Source organism: Hippocampus bargibanti, linkage group LG17, assembly GCF_051943395.1.
Source record: "Hippocampus bargibanti isolate YZ-2025 linkage group LG17, ASM5194339v1, whole genome shotgun sequence".
Lineage (NCBI taxonomy): Eukaryota > Metazoa > Chordata > Actinopteri > Syngnathiformes > Syngnathidae > Hippocampus > Hippocampus bargibanti.
In genome coordinates, this window is record NC_142750.1 from 9,230,376 (window position 1) to 9,251,487 (window position 21,112).

The 21,112-nt window shown below is 40.2% G+C and overlaps 1 long non-coding RNA gene across 1 annotated transcript in view; it reads left to right on the forward strand.

Moving 5' to 3' along the window:
• The window catches only part of LOC148885587 (uncharacterized), a 211,235-nt gene that overhangs the window by 25,258 nt on the left and 164,865 nt on the right, over nucleotides 1–21,112 (forward strand). The window contains exon 4 of the long non-coding RNA XR_016118099.1: nucleotides 10,703–10,802. This is a non-coding gene — a long non-coding RNA (uncharacterized LOC148885587). The remainder of the gene's footprint in view (nucleotides 1–10,702; nucleotides 10,803–21,112) is intronic.

A 21,112-nucleotide genomic window follows, 5' to 3' on the forward strand; every position in this document is an offset into this window, starting at 1 on the left:
TTTTCATTGCGTCCAACCAATTATGCATTTTTGCTAGCTTTGGCAGCTTCACTGACATTTCAAATGATTCCAAAACACTTACAGACCTGAAAAGATAAAGGCATAGTTGGACATAAGGTGTGTGCGCATTTGCGTTTGCGTGTGCGTGTGCGTGTGCGTGTGTGTGTGTGTGTGTGTGTGTGTGTGTGTGTGTGTGTGTGTGTGTGTGTGTGTGTGTGTGTGTGTGTGTGTGTGTGTGTGTGTGTGTGTGTGTGTGTGCTCTCACTAAGTTTGCAAACGAAATTGCCTGGCTGCAGAACAACTATAACTTTTCCCAGTGGAGATTTTGCATGAGCAACTCTTGAGGTCAGGCGAACTCACCGAGAGATGCTTTGGGCTAAATAACGGACTTTCTCTCACTTACAAAAAATAAATAAATAAAATAAAATGCTGGCTTGTTACTGCACAACATATCTCCAAGTAAAAACCTACTACTTTTTTTTTCCTCCCCCAGCACGCCAAATGGGTGAGCTCGCCGGATAATGAGTATACTTGTTAGTTGAGAGAATAAATAAACAAATATATAGACCATTTATTTTAGAAGAAAGTGCATCAACGCCGCCAAAAGCATCTTGCTAGACATGACATACGTTATTCCATAAACTGAGCTGCACTGTAATTGTTTACAAACCGGTTGAAATGCAAAGTCACCAACCCATCATCAATATTTCTTTGATGGTCACACTTAATGGTCCCCCATCTTCGATTGTGTCACCCCCCCCCCCCCAAGTCCCCAGTTCATTTGTAGTCATACTTTTATGAAATCCTTATTTAATTTTGCCAGCCAGTATGATTTAAAGGTCGTCCGGGGGATAATTAAGCTCAGTCAGCCCACAGTCACGTCAGTTGTGAGGAGGACTATTGATTTAAAGAAGATAAGGGTGAGCAGTATAAGAGTGTCCTTTTTACACATGCACATCCACATGCACATGCACACGCACATGCACATGCACATGCACATGCACACGCACATGCACACGCACACACACACACACACACACACACACACTCACGCTTTGCAACATGGCGTGATGGCGGTGAGGAGTAGCAAGGTGTATTTCACAAAGTGTATTAAAGTCGGCAGGTACAAAGTCTGAAACAACAAAAGCATCAGAACAAAAAGGTCCAAAGTAGCAAACAAAACCAGGAGTAAAAGAGGACAAGACGAAACAAACCTGACAGTGTGAAACACATATTGAGCATACACTGAATGGTCGCGCCGGGCGTCCTTTTAACTGCCACTAATTAAAACGCCTGTCCAGCTGCAATCGGGGCCCTACCGTGCCACCCGTTGGTCGCAAACAGAAACGCGACAAGCACAAAATGTTCCTGCTTCGAACTGAGATTTCCTCATTCAATGCCAGTCCAACTCTTTGATTCTATAAAACTGCGGGGTCGCTACCTTGAATCAATGTGGGGTGAAACCCCCCCCCAATGGATTTCCCACTCACTAAATCACCGAGTTGAAACAGCCGCTGAGCGCAGTCGCCGGGAATGTCTAAAAATACTCTGGATATGTTTTGGAGAGGATTTGTATGAATGTTTCTGTTACCCTAGATTTCACTCGGGGGCAGTCGCAGGAGATGATATGTGGGAGTGGGGCAGAGGCCATTTTGAAAGTAGCGTATCGTGTCAGGATTGGAGAATATGTTTCGTAATACAATGGAAATAAATGGTAGGTCACTACACCAAACACACCCGATGAGCCATAGTGACACATAAAACAAATTAAACATAGAAGACATTATGCTATCTAGCTAGCTGGCTAGCTATTAGCTATCTATTAGCTTGCTAGCTTTCTATCTATTTGAGTTACACCAGGGTTGAGTGAACGCGGGCGCGTGTGGCGGCCACTGCTCACCCACAGAAAAACGTATCCTGATTGTAAAGTGACCTTTAGAATTATGAGGGGTGCATATACATGAAATGTATTATTATTATTATTATTATTATTATTATTATTATTATTATTATTATTATATTCCAAATGTTTCAAGGAAAAACATTCCCTTTCCTGTTCTAGTAATCATACACTCACAATACACAGTACAAAAAAATTCTATCATTTCAAAATGGGCAAGGCAGAAAGAATATGAAGTACAATTACCGCCCCCCCCCAAAAAAAAGTCATTTTTTTTCCTACACCACATTATTTTAGTGCCCAAAATTGCCCACTTCCAGCGGCGCCTGCGAAGGAATAGCAAAGTGAAAAGGCAATTTCTGATAAGCTGTGTGTACAACACGGATCGCTCGTTAGTTTTAAATTGCGTCGGCAAAGTGATTAATTGCGGCAAACAATAAAACCGTCTGTTTGTGTCTACTTGATGTATTGTGCTTTTTTTTTACTTTCATTCCATTCTAATAGAGTAGACTGAAGTGCAAACTTTGCATTTGTGAAGTCCCGACGCATTGTTGGCTGCATTGTGCTTACATAAGAGGACGTCTTAGATCATCAATGAAAGGGTCATCGATTAAGACTATCAAAGGATGTGCTCAGTTACGCTGCAAACACGCACAGATATTTCACTCACTTTTTCCTTCGTACTCAAGTCAAAGATTTCAGTTTGTGTTATTTAATATTTATCACCGCTCGTTTTAGTTTTCCCGACATAACCCATCAAAAGCAATGGCATTCAGATGATATGCAATAAAGAGGATGCTTCAAGTGGTCGAAATGCAATTTTTCGAGTGCCGACAGAACTATCAAAGCAACAAAGTGATTATTTTGCTTTGGACTGTTCACAGTAAAAGGCCACTGTAAAAAGCCAGTTATGTGTAATATTTTTCCCAAAACAACCACAGAAAAAAAACATTTTCATTTAAAGATCTTGCAAGCATGTATTATTACCAGGCCCCTTTGAATTTCATTGGATTAGCCTTTATTAGTCTCACAGTGGAGAAATGTACATTTCTCAGCAGCAAAGTGATGAAAGGAAAGGAAGAAGTAGAAAAAACAAAATATAGGACCTGCTGTCAAGGCCGACAATCTCGAGGTGCCATGTTGAAGTCAAAACAACAACTAAATGAAATGAAATGGATTGTATTGATTGTATTGAAATAATGTGACACAACACAAAAGACACAGACAGTCATTCAATCTTAAGTACTTTCGGCACCCTCTTTGTTGTATGAAGCAGTTCTAGATGAATGACGAAAGGATCAAAGTGTCCATTTCACCAGCGGATCAGCGACGTCATGGTGTAATATGCATGTCTGCTACAAGCTAATTGAAAGGAAACATGAAGCTGTAGCACCCATTGACGATAACAGATGGTCTCACACCTCCTGTCCCACATAAATCCGCTTCATTTCCAGTTTGACCACTTTGTGTATTTTGCTTTTTGCCCGATCTGCCTACACCTGGAAAGATTCATCTTACCCAGATACAATAATTCTCAGTGACTATATTTAAAGGCCCCTTGCAGCTGGTGGCTATAAGAAACGGGACGGATAGTCAGTACAACTCGCATGCTCGTTGGTGCAGGTAGCCTTGAGACAGATCTGATTGACCGTGTCATGCAAAATCGATCATCCGTTGTAATGTCAAGGGTGAAGCCTGGCATAAAAAAAATCAACCTTTAGTTTGCCAAAAGGCAATCGCATGCATCCTTTAAAACAAAAGATATTTTTTTTTAACCACCCTGCCAGGATGTCTTGGACAAGGATGTTTGATGACTGGTGATGCTGTGCCAGTCCAGTCACACCTTAGCCGTAATACAGAATGCAAAAGTATGTTCTTGTTTTTTTAAATTGCCCTCACCAGGACAACTCAGCTTCAAAGGAGGCATAGAACTAATGAAATAACAGAAATCAAACAATGAAACAATAACTTGAAGTCTCTCATCTATGCAATATAACTAGACTCCAAATCATCAAGACAAATCTTAATAACACCCAGCGAAGATAACTAACAATAAATATCCCGTGGCTCCAAGCAGCCACAAAAGTGAATCAATGCCAATGTAAAAAAATAAATAAATAAAAATAAACCAGTAAAATGAATCTCTAAAATGAGAGCAGACAGTCAGCAAAGATCATAGAAGCCTTTGTGCAAATGGTGGAAATGATCCGGATGAGAAAAGATTTGTTGTGCCTAATTGCGTGGCATCTGACTCAACATGCCGCATTTTAGAGCAACTGCTGTTCAAAAGAAGGCTGGGGGGGTCGGTTGCGGGTGGGATTGCAGGGCTTTTGAACCCAAAATTGGCAGCAAAAGCAAGAGGAGCCAAACAAACATTGCCGCCTCCCAAATCTGCAAGACGGTGCCAGTTCATAAAAACTGCCATCTGCACTATAATTTCACTGCTTAATTTATCGGATTGGGCTGTACTTGATGTCTCTCTTGAAATAGAGAGTGACAGGCTAGTTATAGTTGAAGGTAAGAGCAGAACGACTCAGTCGAAGGGGTGAGTGACACTGTATTTGACATCAAAGTATCATTGCAAACCCAACGTGACCCTCAATGATAGCAAAGGTGCTCTGGTGGCTTTTCGACTTTGAACTTGGACGCTTGCACACCTGCTGCTCCAAGGTCACTGATCTTGGCTATAGCAAAACACAATAGACTGTTTTTTGAGGTTGTTTTGAGGATAACAGTTTATTTTTCTTCATAGGTTTTACCAGTACCATTTAATCATACAGGTAATACAGACGCTCCCCACCTTACGAACGAGATACATTCCGAGTGGTCGTTTGTCAAGTGAATTTTGTTCTCTCTAATCATAGATGAAAAATAATACCATAATACCCACAGTATTAAAACATTTCAGATTAAAAATAAAGAATACATTTATTGTAAAAAGTGCCACACCTTGAAATACAAAGAATCAAAAATATTCACTGCACAAATCCATATCTTATTAAGATAAAATTTCTTAAATCATTGCAATAAATATTCATTTGTTGGTTTGACAAGACATATTTCTTATTAGGCACTACATATGGAATAATCTATGACTTATTTCAAGATACTATGTCCTTAATAATCTTACCAAGATATTATACTAGTTATTAAGATAATTTTACTTGTTTTAAGTCATTAAACGCCTAAAACCAGAATCACCACAGGTGTATATGTTTGATCAAGCATAAGATTTCTTGTTTTAAGCATCCGACTTTCTCTAATATTGCTCTAATATTTTAAGAACATGATGACACAATTGAGTTAACTTTTTTTTGCAAACTACATCAATTGCAGGAAGATGAATTACACGATACAACAAAATGGTGTGCCCAGTACAGTATGCAATATACAATTCATTGAAGTCCTATACAACCCAATGGCACACGTCAGATTTTCATATTTCATAATGTGTCCACAGAACAGACCTTTGAGTCATTTGAACATCTGTAAGGTGCCACGATGTCTCCAAGATAATATTTGACAAGTACATAAGTCTGGCTCTTGTTACATAATGTATAGTATGAGTTTTTCTGCAGCCAGTAACTCGGTGGCCTGAGAAAGGTGTGTAATATTCAAAACAATACAGCATAGAATTGACAAGATGTGCTTGACATGCATCCCTGAGGAACACCACTAGTTCACCAAGAACAATGAACACAGAATCAACCAATAGAATATACCCCCCCCCCCCCCAAAAAAAAAAAAAAAAAAAAATCTAAAAAATAAAGAACAAGGACATGCCTCATAAAATAGTAAGTTATAAGCTAGTGGCAAAAATCGTACCCCCACACCTAAAAAATACAAACGTTATAGCTTATTCAGTTTTCATCGACAAAAACCGTCAATGCAACATGATTTATACTTCAAGCGCAGAAAACGTCAATGCATTTTCTCTCAACTCTGGATGGTAAATGAGATCCTTGTTGGGATAATGCCGAAACTGTCACGGTATGGATGAGACTAGAACAGAGTGAGAGATTTATTTGGAGCGTAATTGCTGTCAGGCATATTTTGATTAGCTATGCTCATCCCTGGCCACAGGGGATGGCGGTGACAAGAAGAGAAATGAGCGTGTGACTGTGAAAGAGGGGCATCATTTAACATTGCCTCGGGCACAAGATGCCTCCTCTGCTACTCTTCTGGCACCTCGCTGTTTCATTATGATGAGGCTATTGGCTAAACATACCCGAGCATGTCAAATATCCTGAAAACGTGTACTAAACAAATCATTTTTTTCTCCCCCATTCCTTCACTGGCTGGGTACGCTTCCTTTGGCGAATGCCTCTGTGAACCATAGTGTGGCCTTTGGGATACTCTTATTGGGAAGGGCCTTTTTTCACTTGAAGTCCTGTTTTACATGGGTTCCTTTGGCATATGCACACAATGGTCACTAACAGAGAGGTTGAAATCGAATGATGAAAATGAAATCTGAAAACAGCGATAAACACATCCTCGTACCCCATTTTCATCCAACTTCAAGGTTTCACAAAAGCAAAGAACCTTGGCGATTTTGCATTGTCTGTTTGTCAAGTATACATGACATTGGCCCACAATATGACCCCTTAACTCATTCACTGCCAGATGATGTGCAAAAATGTGACCACTCCACTGCCAGGGTTTCTGCGATTTTCACTCAAATTCCAAGCACCCACAGACTATTGGGTTTTAGGACTACATAAACACTCAATACAGCGTAAGAATCCTTAGTCTCTTCTTTCATTGGAAAATAAGAGTTAATTCCTAAATTATATGGGTCTGGAGTTATCTGAGCTTGAAATGGGGGTGGCTGTACAAAATACAATACCATACATCCATACTGATTTATATAGTGATTTAACAAATAGCTGAAGCTGTAACAAAGCGCTAACATGGACAAAAGGCAAATGCTGCCCCCTTGTGGAAGGGAAGAACATTGCCAGAGGTCTGACCAGCGCTTTATTAGTACCCCTGCAAGAAAAACCAAAACCTGAACAAATTTGGGTTCGGGAATGGCGCTCCACGTCATGTTTTTAAATTCCCGAATAAATTCGAATGGCAGTGAATAAGTTAAAAACCTTTTCCGGTTGTTGTTTTTTTTCTCTGAAGCTTTTGGTCATGTAAACGTGCCCCTTAGATCCAAGGAAAAAAGGCGGATTATGACACTCTACATGTTCAGGTGCAGCCTCTCGCCCGTGTCTTGGTACCACGGGGGCTTAGAAGGGGGGAATCGAATCAGACAGATTTGACGACCCGTTAAGCTTGAGGGTCACCCGTAAAGAGGTGGAGTAGCAGATGTGACGGCCGACTCTCCCAGCATGTTAGCATATGTTTAGCAGTGTCATGCTTGGCCCAGAGGCATGCAAAACCCACGCATGCAATTGATGATGAAAGACAGGAGCTTGTTTTGCACACATGGCTAATGAAATTTAAGGTCATTTAGGATTAAAAATGAACTTTCCTGGCTGTTCTTTCAGAACAACGTATAAATCAGGATTTCAAGTTTGAAGTTTTGATCAGACAGGCATACACGAGTAGGCGATTTTGTGTACATATATACGTAGTATGGAAGTCGACACATCTCAGTGCAGTAGATTAACACGTACTCTCATCATCCCTTCATAGCATTAAACCAACACCGCTTACTCTGGCTAAGTAAAACAGGTGTCCTACACATCTCTCAATGACGGCGTATATTTGCTTTTTTTGCACTAATTACAAATTTCAAAATTCAATGCAGCGCAAGAAACCGTAGACTCTCTTCTTTCATCAGAAAAAATAGTTACACAGTGGCACTGTTTGACTATGTGGTTTGGTGTTCTGACGAAAACTAGTCCGCTAGCCATTGTGGCGCTCTGTGTGTTTCCCGAAAACTAGTTTATATGCAAATATTGTATTCTCGCAAATTTAATGTTCGTAAGGCGAAAAGTTCGTTAGCTACAGCGTTCGTAAGCCGAGGTATCACTGTACATGCATATTGGTTTATATCACGCTTTAACAACAGCTGAAGCTGAGATAAAGCGCTAACATGGTAAAAAAGGGAAATACTTCCCCCTTGCGGAAGAGAAAAACATTGCCAGAGGTCTGGCCAGCGCTTTATCGGCATCCAAGCAAGAAAAAACAAAAACGAACTAATTTGGGAATCGCGCTCTGTCATATTTTTAATTCCCGAATAAATTTCAGAATGGCAGTGAAAGAGTTAATATTCACAGAAACTGTGCTTGAGATACCTCTGGGGACCACCACTGCCCTACTGCCCTCCACGGATACTGGACACGGGCTTGATTGATAGAAGAAAATAGTTTTATCCCCCAAACCCCACAAAAAAATCTCAGAAAAGCAGCAACAGGGCTTTTATTGCGTTCTAAAATTTCTGAAACTTTTTGTTGATTTTGTAGTTAACTTTCCAAGACTTTTATTCATATCTAAATGAATAATGCATGGTCTTACTGATAGAGGCAGGTGTGAAATTTGGTGCTGATCCAAATCCATCTTGTTTGGCCTTGGCAGTGGCCGGAGCTCTCTTGAGTGCCATTGGGGTCTGTTGTCATGTGCTGATGAATATAGCGGCTGTCATTGTGGCATTTCAAGGTGAAGGCTGAACGGCTGTTTCAGAGCAGGGCGACATTGAAACTTTACATTGAAAGGAGCTCGGATTGTCGTCACCGCTTCAATCAGTAAGAGTGCTTGACAGAAATACAAACAGGGAGCGGTCAATGAACTATTGTAAAAATCAGCTGACTTCATTCATTTTCCACTGTGCTGTCACAAAGGATCAGAGTCATGCCACAGAGGTCACCGGAGGCCTGTCACGCTCTCTTTTGTGAAACTAGTTTTCAAAAATTATTCATCACAGACGTAATTAAGTGACCTTCCTCCATATTATGAATAATTGTGGAGTTTCAGACTTAGACCAAACTTATAAGGGCATCCGAAAAAAAACGCGAAGCTTCTCTCTTTTGAATTTGCAATGACTTTCTGGAATGCTAATCATGGCAAGGCCGTGTCATAAAACTCAAAAGATCAGCCCAAGCTGGATTTTTAGGTAAAATATTGATCGATCTGTCCGTCCGTCCGTCCGTCCGTCCATCCGTCTGTCACTTTACTGTCACTTTATAGAAGCAAAATAATTTTCATAAACATTTCACTTTTTCCCTCTCAAAAATCTCTCTGTTATATTCCTTCTTAACCCATTGACTGTCAGACGTGCTAAAATGTTTCCACTCAACTGTCTGGGATTTTTCCCATAGAATATTGAATTTTAAGACTATATAAACATTCAATGCAGCGTTAGAAACCTTCAACACTATTCTTTCATCAGAAAAAAAAGATTTGATTCCCAAATCATATGGGACTGGAGTTATGAGCTCGAAATGAGGCCGGCTGTCCAAAATACAATGCAATCCATACATATTGGTTTATATAGCGCTTTAACAACAGCGGAAGCTGGAACAAAACGCTAACATGGAAAAAAGGAAAATGCTGCCCCTTGTGGAAGGAAAAAAAACATTACCAGAGGCCATGGCCAGTGCTTTATCAGCACCCAAGCATGAAAAAACAAAACCTGGACAAATTCGTGAATGGCGCACAACGTTATATTTTCAATTCACGAATACATTTGTGAATGGCAAAAAATGAGTTAATTTGCTGCTCGTGAAGGTTTTGTTCCTTGATGCAGCCGTTGAATAGACTTGCCCTTTCACAGGTATTTGTGTACTCGGCCGGTATGGTCGAGGGATTAGAGAAGCAAAGCGCCGTGTTGTCATGGTTTCCGTTTTGGCTCTGCCACATTCTCAACTCCCAGGATATGTTCTTTGTTGGCCTTGAATATCACAAGAATTGTAATTAGACAATAGAGAGATAAGATTTGGAGTTGTCACGGACAGGATGCTCACCATTGCAAGCGGCCATGCACTGGCTACTTTTCAGCTTTTTAATTGGGGGTGTGCGGTGGGGGAATTTGTTTCATTTCTATTGACTGACATCCATCCTTTTTACTGTGTGTGTATATACAGTATATGTATATGTATATGTATATACACACATGTATTTTCCGGTGTATAAGGGGCACCGTAGTATCAAGTGCACCCCCATTGAATGGTGTGGTGTGTTTTCAAACTTTTTCCATGCGCCTTCAATGAATGACAAAAGTTTTATAAATACAGTCTAGAAATATATGAACATTTTCCAAATTTAAGGCACACTACATTATAAATTGTAACTGTAGAAACTGGGGTTACTCAATACTTCTTCCACGGGGAAAATAGAACACACACACACACGCGCGCGCACACACGCACACCCACACACACACACATGCACACGCACACACACACACACACACGCACACACACACTTAATATGCACTTAATATTGCTTTTTTAGCGTTACTGATAAATGCATGTCCATTCCATGGAAATAAATGGTCATATACTATATATATATATATATATATATATATATATATATATATATATATATATATATATATATATATATATATATATATATGCATGTCCATGGAATGGACATGCATTTATCAGTTATCAGTAAAGCTAAAAAAGCTAAAAAAGCAATATTAAGTGCAAATCTGTAGAGATCCAACAGAGTAGTATTGTGGCTGAAAAGCTGAAAGGAACAGCTGTCTTTCCTCAACAAAACGACATCGGATGTGTTTTCACATGTCCTATATTGCAGCTTGTCTTGATTTAGTTGTTGTCCATCTTCCATCGTTTATTGGATTGATTTTATATCCTTGCTTCTCTTCTTTTGCTTTTCATAAAGTTGCTGCTTCCTCCCACGTCTCCGCCGAGCTCCTTCCCGGAGCAGAACTCGCAGACAAGCCCGAGGCTTGTCTCAGTCTCCCTGAAGTACACACTTGCAGGTACTGTAAACCCGCCAACATAAATACACAGAATAACACTGGTGAAAATACAAACTGTAATCCAGTGTAGTGCTACATTTTTTATTTTTCTTCACCTTCTGGGCGCAACTCACGAGGGAGACGTGATGCCGAGTTGAAGATGTAGAAAGGTTACTCTCTTGGAATGTATACTGACTTTTTTAGCAAATCTGAGAGTGGGCAATTCAATACTCACGGGGCCCAGTTGAACGAATTAACTTATTATAAACTGGAGAACAGGTTAAGGTGAAACAAGAGCCAAAAATAAGGATAGCCGAATTTGTAAAGCTGTTTGTTTCTGAGCATTGTATGAACCTAGCATTCCAAACTGAAAGTCGCTCGTCCATAAGCTCAGGGAAAAAAAACGTCAACACTTTAATCGGCGTACATTTTATTTTGCATTTTAAGCTCTTGTAAAGCGTCTTTGAGTGTGATGAAAAGCACTTTCAAATTAAATGTATTATTATTATTAATCATGCATGAAGACATTCTGAAAACAATTAACTCATTCACTGCCTGACACTGCAAAAATGTGTCCACCCCAGTGCCAGGGTTTTTGTCATTTTCACTCATATTGCAAGAAACACAAAATATTGACCTTAAAGGACAACCGACGCCTACGGACAAGTTGTGTCCATAATTTGTAAAATAACTTCAAATGACTTCGACTGAGTGTATTTTACAAAAATTCCATGGCATATAGCTATATTTTACGTTTTAAGACTCGGGCTGAATATTTAGGAAGTCTTGTTTTCGAGTTGATGACGATGCCTGACGTGACATCAAGTCTGGAACGCCCCTGACCGAGAAAGCGACACACAATGCATTTTGCGGTACTTTGTTTGGTCTGAAAACTTTGTGTTGATCCGTGCTGATGACGAAATTAGAAGGAAAACACATAAATTACGTGATGGTGAATCCTTGTGGGTTGCACCCTGACTACTATTTGATACTAGCTATTATATATATACTATTTGATACACAAGTACTTCTTTAATCGATTGCAAACATTTATGCTTTCCTCTTCAGAACTATTTGAATCATATTCATAACTGGATGAGTAACAAGAAAGAATCTTCTCCGAATCTGAAGCCATTGTTTTGATTCTCGTGCAAGAAAAGACATCATCGCGTGATGTCACGAACAAGGGGGCAGGACCTTCTGAAACTGAGACTTTCTGAGGTCATTTTGAAGTAGTTTTGGGACACTTGAAGTCATTTTTATTGGTGTTTTTCATTTGACTAAAAACATCAGCCTGCGTGTTTTGGGCATTTTAGATGCTATAAAACATTTTTCTGATGTCAGTTAGGAAACAGAAAAATCGTGTTGCTTTTCCTTTAAGGACTGCATAAAGATTCAATACATTGTTAGAAACCTTAGACTCTCTTCTTTCATTAGAAAAAAATAGTTAATTCCTAAGTTATATGGGTCTGGAGTTATCTGAGCTTGAAATGGGGGCGGCTGTACAAAATACAATACATACATATTGATTTACATAGCGCTTTATCAACAGCTGAAACAGTAAGAAAGCACTAACATGGAAAAACGGCAAATGCTGCCACCTTGTGGAAAAGAAAAACATTGCCAGAGGTTTAACGAGCGCTTTATCGGCACCCCCCCAAAAGACAAACCAAAACCTGAACAAATTCGGGAATGGCGCTTCACGTCACACTTTTCAATTCCTGAATAAATTCGGCAATGGTAGCGAATGAGTAAACAATAAAAGTGACGTGACCCGAGAAGAGAATGACACATTTGCATCTGGAAAAAATAATTAAAACATAGTAAATATTGAACTGGTCAAAGGGAAAAAGTTACCCTGCTGTTTCATAAATTCGCAGCTAATCACGCAGCCGATATGCCCGCAGGTCCAGTCAAGAATGAAGTGATGTCATGCCAAGTGGAGCTGCCCATGGCTGTGTCCGCGTTACGTAGCCTATAGCTCCGCTTGGGCGCTAACAAGTGCTCTGGTGCAAAAAGTATCTCACTTTGCTTCCGCCATGTCGACTACAGTGCAGGTGTCATAAATGACATGCAAACTGACTGCAAAGTCGTTTGCATATAAATTGTCAGACAGTGAAACCACTACGTCGTATTTTCTTCTATTTTCAAAATGATTATGCCTTTGAATGTTTGTATGCACTTCCTGTTGTGATTCACATCCTTGATAATATCTGCCCAATATGATAAAATCTCAAGTAGAAAAATTGATTGCATAAAACTAAACTGAGAAGTACAATTCATCCCAAAAGTGAATATAAATGTGACAATCGCCCACTGATCGTGACTGGCCAACAAACCCGATCACCCGTAGCTTGTATTTTGTAGCCTGCAGCCAACCACAGCCAAGCCGGTGCGGATAATCGGCCTTGTCGGTTTGAGTTAACGTCATGTCATAAATTGACACTTAGAATATTTTTCTGAGAAGACAGGGACGGGTTTATTGAGAAAATTAACCAGGAGTGTCTGTCCAAAATACAATGCAATACATACATATTGGTTTACATAGCGCGTTCACAATATCTGAAGGTGAAAGAAAGCGCTAACATGGAAAAAAGGGAAATTGTGCCCCCTTGTGGAAGGAAAAAAACACATTGCCATAGGGTTGGCCAGCGTTTTATCGGCACCCCAGCAAGAAAAAAACAAAACCCGAACAAATTTGGAAATGGCGCTCTATGTTGCGTTTTCAATTCCCGAATACATTCGGGAATGGCAGTGAATGAGTTAATAACTTTAAATAAATTGGGGAGGGGGGGCTGTCAATAACTGCAAAATATTTACACCTGTTATTTGTCTGTCTTATTATTTGTTATTTGTATTGTTATTATTATCTATTATTTGTCTGTGTTATTTGTCTTCACCCCTTTTATGACAAGGTTTGTTTGGTGTTTATTTTTATATTGTAAGGCTTGCGGTACAAAAACCAAAAAATGAATACTTTGCCCACCTTCTATCCTCCTGCTGTGAACTCGCACACTATCAAATATTATTTTTCTTTCCCGTCGCAGTGCTCGTGTAGCCCCCTCCACCCTTGACAAAGGTGGCCTATTTTCAGGCCCGGGCATCCTCGCTCTTGTCACACCTGCGCCGCCTTCTTGCTGACGGTGCAGCAATCTCCTCTTTGTGCTTGCTCATATATCACTTCTCCCGTGTGCAAATTAATCATTACTTGTAAATCTTGCCTCATGCTGTGCACTTTTTTTTAAGTCGTTACATTTATTGCATATAAAGGCCGAGACGGTGAGAATTCAGGTAGAGTCGGGTTAACTGTGGGTGAATTAACGACATTCACTTTAGTTTCTTCAAATATATTTAATAAGCGTCGCCTTAGATGCTCCCAAGGGACCATTCCAAAAGCTGACAAGGGGAATTTATTTTGTCGGGTGTTAAGGGTGTGATTTGGCGCGGAGAGTTACGCCGTAATCCTTAGGTGCTGGTTCGACCAACCATTTCATTTTATCCACCCAGGGCCCTTGCTTTTTTGTTTTTTTTTGTGTTTGTTTTTTTTTTCCTTGTCCCCGTCAAGTGCTAGTAAAGGCGGCAAGGCTTTATATTGTCTCCTTATTACTGATCTGCGGCATCCTTGTCTGGGATTTTTAGCCGGGCGAACATTTTCAGCCGTTCGACTTGGTAAACAACACACTTCATCCTGTTGTAAAGGATCCGCAGAACACTTGGAAAATACAAAACACACTCAAGTTCACAATGGTGACAATGTACAACAATTTAGCGTTACAAGTGGCACGCAACTCGTTTATGCACTCATGGAAGAATTATTTCTTTTTTTTTTAAGTCTGAGTCCAAATACCTACATTCGAGTTCTCGTAGGTACGGTAAGATACTTGCCATAATATCTTGCAATTGTGACGAAAATGTGTGTTACTTCAGTCAAACGTTCAAAAACACAAACGTGAATATGACATTATTCACAGAAATGCAACAGTAAAACCGCTTACAACAGTAAACTCAATGAACACACCTGTGGCAGCCATGATGCGACTCCTTACAGAAATAATAAAGTCACTGGAGAGGGAGCAAGAATTGATGACACACTCTAAAAATATGGGTTTACAATAATGTTGACAAAAAATAATGCAAAACTGACAATTTTATCAGTGTAACGAATGAACAGTTAAAATTGAGCGCAGAAAAATGTCTTTCCAGCCTCAAAATGTCTCGACGTGACAAAAAAAAAACTTATTTTCTGGACGATAAGGCGCTTCGGATTATAAGGCATTCTGCGGCTGAATGGATGCATCACTTGAGAAGCAAGAAAGGAGCATCAGAGCAGAGCGCCGATGCATATTTGGAACTGTCGCGGCTTGGAATTGAAGCGGATTATTGTGGGACAGAAGATGTGAGACAGTCTGTTTTCATCAATGGTGCTACAGCTTCATGTTTGCTTTCAACATTTCGTTTGTAGCAGACGTGCACATTTCACCATGACGTCCCTGATCCACTGGTGAAAAGGATGCTTTGATCCTATCCTCTTTCATCTAGAACTGCTTCATACAACAAAGAGGGTACAGCAAGTGCTGAAGAATGAATGACTCTCGGTGTCTGTGTTGTCATGTTATTTGTTGTTGATTTTTTTTCCTGTTGTTTTGACTTCAAGATATCGCCGTGAGAGTGGCTGTCTTTGCAGCAGGTCTTGTATTTTGTTTTTCTACTTCTCGATCTAGATTCAAATTGTTTGGCTTCGTTGGAGGTTAGACTTTCAGAGCTTTCAGGTTGTTGAGAAATTCCGCCTTTTGTGCTATTTCGTGCACGTCTTTCAGGAAGATGACGCAGGCACCCACGATTGCCATTCAGATTGACACACCCTTGACATTTACCATAACGCAGCTAATGCAGTTTCTTCTGAGCAAAAAGTTTGGATTTGACATCCTGCATGCTCTGCAAGTACACTTTGAGATACTTGTCGACTTCAAGGAGGAGTTCTACTTTCGATAACGGCTGTTTGTTGTGTTGCCGACTCTTACCAAGGTCAAAAACAATATTTTGGTAGTTTTTTTTTTGTTGCATGATATAATCTTTGTGCCAGATCCCGCAAGCAGTGATTAATTAATTGTCAAATGACTGCACAGGCAGTCTCACAGGTATTGCAGTGTTTATGCACTTTTTTTAGTTCCTGAGTGTTGGCATCACTTTTAAAAGCTCTATGTCATCGTGTTTATTCAAATTAGTTTTTCAATATATAATTTTTTTTAACGATTATTTTCGAAATAGGAAAGAGTAAAGTGGCCAGTCGCAACGGTGGCGCGATATAATTAACACACTTGTGTTGTAAGACTGAAACTCATTATGCACCTGCAGTGAACCGTGGAGGTATCAAACGAGACCCCCGTTCAGTGATGCAAGCTGGCTATTGACCGACTGTAAATATTTAGCCTCGGCAATTAAACAAGAGGCGACCGTGAGACCAACCCGATGCTTATTGAAACGCGATCTGCGTGACAGCGCCAGAGGTAATCTTCAGAACATACAAACGCGATTAATGTGTGGAAAACAGTCAGTGAACGCGATTGATGCCGATATAGGCCAGTCTGAAACTGTTTTCTTTCAGTGCATTTCTCTTGGACATTATACACACTTTATCTTCGTTTCATAGTGTGTGTTTTTCTGTGCGGCTCCCAATGATGTAGATCAAAAGGTGTGAAAGTCAAGGCCCGAGGGCCAAATCTGGCCCACCTCATCTTTTTATTACAATTTCAAATTGTCCCATGTAAACCACGATTACAGTCATCATTTTTTTATTCAAATTTGAAAACTATTTACCGTATTTTCCGGTGTATAAGGCGCAACGGAGTATAAGGCTTACGTCCAATGAATGGTGCATTCTTTTTCAAACTTTTTCCATGTATAAGGCGCACCTTCAATCAATGAAAAACATTTTCCAAATATAATATATAAATATGTAAACTTCTTTTCCCATTGGCATTTCCTTTTGCCTTTCACAGCCCCCCCGTTTTCTGTGCACGGATTTGTTTTGTGCCGATCGTGGTCTTCCCAGCTGGCAGAAGTTGGCTCATGCCGTAAACACTGGATCCCTAATTCAGGTCTTCTGAACAGAAAACAGAAAATCGGAGGGTTAACATTAAAGCGTGTGGATTAAAAAAAAAAGTAACCTCGTTCAACCTCAAAGATGTGAAATTCATCCTGTCTACTTGCTATCTAATTAACAACAGATTATTTTCTTACAGACAGTGTTTGTTAGGTTTTCAATTACCTGACATGTTTCGGGGTATAATTTCCGCCAGCTTTTCCAGGAGGCGAAACTCCAACAAAAAAGGACACTCTGACGAAGGGGGAAGTATACGCCGAAACATATCAGGTAATTGAACACCTAAAAAACATTGTCTGTAAGAAAAGAATCTGTTGTAAAATAAAATATGTGATGTTATGGTTAGGTTACATTTTTCTTGGTCTTGATTCTAGCCGGATCTTCCTTGGTCTCTGTCTCAGTTTAAGCTTTAGCCACATTGGTTTCTTTCTCAGTTTCGTCTGGATCTGTTTTGCTCTCATTTTTCATCTCACACAGATTGACTTTGTTCATGTTCTCAAGGTCGTCTGGATCTGTCACGACCATAATCTTTATTCAGTCACTTATATTGTGGTTTGTGGTTTGACCCACCACATGACTTTCACAATGGTCAAAGAGCAGCAGGAATACCATATTAGTAATATATCCCGAAATGGACAATCTACATCATTGTAATGTAATTTCTGTTTTAGACTCACATGTTGTGGTCATGCAGTTATTATGCCAACTTCACAGTGCAGGATCGTGAGTTCAAGACCTGGTCCGACCTCCCTGTCTGGGGTTTGCATGTTCTCCCTGGACCCGCATGGGTTTTCCTTCCTCCGGTTTCCTCCCACATTACATTCCAAAAAACAAGCATGGGATGCTGATTGAACACTCCAAATTGTCCCTAGGTGTTTGTGAATGGTTGGCGGTCTCTGTGTGCCCTGCGATTGGCAACCAATTCAGGGTGTCCCCCGTCTAGTGACCGAAGACGGCTGGGATAGGCTCCAGATCCCCCGTGACCCAAATGAGGAGTAAGCGGCCTGGAAAATGGATGGATGTTGTAAATGTTTCTAACCTAAAGGTATACTGCAGGTGTAGAGCAGAGAAGCCCAGTGACAAGAAACTGCAACCGTAAAAGTACACTCAACACAATTGCCGAAACGTAAAAGAATGAATGTAACACAAACTGTACAAGTAAAATATCAATGGTATAAAAGCAGAATCTTTGTGAGCCCAAGGGAAAAGTATAATCTTCGAAAGGAACAATTATTGCATTTATCCGAGCGTGTAAAATCCGAGGAGGATTCAGTTGGTCTCTTTGAAAGGCTTGTTATCCAGGCTTTAGGTATGTTCCTGCGCCATCTTAATAACAGTGACAGTCCAATGAGCTAGCTTAACTTGCCATGATGTCTTTGTAAAATACATTGTGTAGGTTGTCGGAAAATAGCAAGGACGCTTGGTCGATTGCTTCCTTTTATAGATCAACAAGAATCCAAGACGGATGAATTTTATGCACTCTGTAATATGGAGAGTCTGCCTGACTGTGAAGATAGATTTTTCAATTTAAAAAGTGAACACAGCGTTGATGAACCCGGTCGTCGCGAGCAAAAGTGTCCTTGCGAAAACGTGAGCACAAAAGACGAGGAACACCGGCGGTCCATAAAGTGCAGCGGGAAATGCAAAAAGATAAAAGTCCTGCCAAGACTCTCCCCTTTACCCCCTTCCGCTGTTGTTAAAGCGCTATATAAACCAATATGTATGTATTGCATTGTATTTGGGACAGCTGCCCTCATTTCAAGCTTATATAACTCCAGACCCATGTCATTTAGGAATTAACTATTTTTTATCTGATGAAAGAAGAGAGTCTAAGGTTTCGTACGCTGCATTGAATCTTTATGTAGTCCTAAAAGTTAATATTGTGTGGGTCCTGGAATTCGAGTGACAATGACAAATACCCTGGCACTGGGACATTTGTGTACATGTCTGGCAGTGAATGTGTAATGCAAAATAAATAAATAAATAGATACAGTATATGAATTGAAAAATAAATAAATAAAAATACCATGCTCTTATAGTGCACATCCTTGTGAACAACAAGCCAAAACTCTATTGGAATAATGCAAGGGTGTCCAAACATTTTGTAAAGGGGGCCAGATTTGGTGTGTTGAAAAATGTAAAAATGTCTGCCAGTGAATGAATTCATAACATGGACTCTGCTACGGGAGACTCTGAGAATATTCAATCTGAAGGAAGGCTGGAGAAAAAAAAAACAAACTCAAAAACATTGTCAACCCAGTTAACAGCCACCCCTTAAAAGCAATGTCCAGTTACATGTTAGGACCAGGCGGGTGGAAACGCTTCCACTTTGGTGCACTCCATCTACCCCGAGGAAGAAAAAGTGTGAAGATAATGCAGCGAGAAAGATGTCAGAGCTTTGTGCTGCATTCCCGCACAGGCTTCATTTCTACTCCTCAGGAGACATCAACAAGGTGTAGGGACAAGGAGTGATAAATCCAATACACGTCAAATGAAAGCCCGCCAAGTCCCCGGCGCCCCTTTGGCTTTCGCCTCTCTTTTACATCATAGATGAAGCGCGATTTTCCCGCACATTCATGCAGAAACTGTTTGCCCTGTGTTTCATGTGGGAAGGGTGCCCAGGAAGCGTGTGCTAACCAGCAAGTATTTTGAGACGCTACATTAAAATTGCACCAGAGTCTCCTTGCGGCCCAGTATGTATGCAGCCTCACCTCGCTGACCTTACGCGGATGGGAGGGGGGAAAGCGGGCGTAGGAGGTTGGCATATGAATTGAATTGTACTTTTGACAAGCCTATTTCATTTTAGTCACGGGGGGAAGAGACACATGTCAGGCAAAACTGATATTTTATATGCCTGTCAAAATGATGCCACAAGGGCTGCACTCTTGATTTTTATTTCGGTACATTAGGAAAATGCTTTCAATAAAACTGTACAAGGCTTTTGGCAAGATGTCCCCGCTTCCCCTCCCAAAAAATTATGGATAATATTTTTAGTTGTCGCCTTCCCTACTGTTGGGTTAAGGATCACATACTCAAGTCATCAAATGGCATTATGAATAGCAATTAAGCAATTTGCAAAATTGGCAATGAGCACATGTAGCTTTGACACCCCCCGGGGGGATATTAACTCATTCGCTGCCATTCCCAATGGCAGCGAATGAGTTATTTGGAAATTGAAAAGTGGGACGTGGAGCGGCGCCATTCCCGAATTTGTTCTCGTTTTTGTTTTTCTTGCTGGGGGTGCCGATAAAGCGCTGGTCAGACATCTGTCGTTGTTTTTCCCTTCCACGAGGGGGCAGCATTTGCCTTTTGTCCATGTTAGTGCTTTGTTACAGCTTCAGCTGTTGTTAAAGCGCTATATGAATCAGTCTTGTATTGTATTTTGTACAGCCGCCCCCATTTCAAGCTCAGATAACTTCAGCCCCATTTAACTTAGAAATTAACTATTTTTTCTGATGAAAGAAGACAATCTAAGGTTTCTAATGCTGTGTTGAATGTTTATGTAGTCCTAAATTTCAATATTCTGTAGGTCCTGCAATTTGAGTGAAAATGACAAACCCTGGCACTGGAGTGGACACATTTTTGCAGATCGTCTGGCAATGAATGAGTTTTAATATTGTCATAGTAGTGTCCGTTACCTCTGTGAACTAAACTAGCATGGTTAAAAAAAAAAATACTGCCGTACACAATTATTTTCAATTTTGGATCAGTTCTAGTAATCAATATCGTTTGTGATTATTGGGTAGCTAGTACTGTTCAACAGATGCAATGGTGACCGTCTTGATCAAACAATTGCATATAAATCACAAACTTTATTTATGTATTTATTTATTTTTGTATGCATTTATTTTCATATTGATTTTTCTATGTATTTGTTTATGTAGTTATTTATTTATGCATGTGTATGTATTTATGTATTTATTTATTTATTTATTTGTTTGTTTGTTTTTGTTAAAAATTGGACTTTCGGTGGTGTCGTTCATCAGCAAGTGGCCGTATCATACGCTGCATGGCGATGGCGTCCTCGCATTAGCGATGAGGACTGTGTACTTGTAGTCTGACAGTAATGAATGACTTGCTCTTTATGGACAAGCGAGACACCTCGATAAACGATGGCCTTCCCTTACCAATTTGGCCGACGCGTCCAGACGTTGTCTTTCACCTTGCCAACTGACGCGTTTTTGCAGCGCAACAGCATTTGGGTTTTGGGTCGCAGAATTACAAGCAG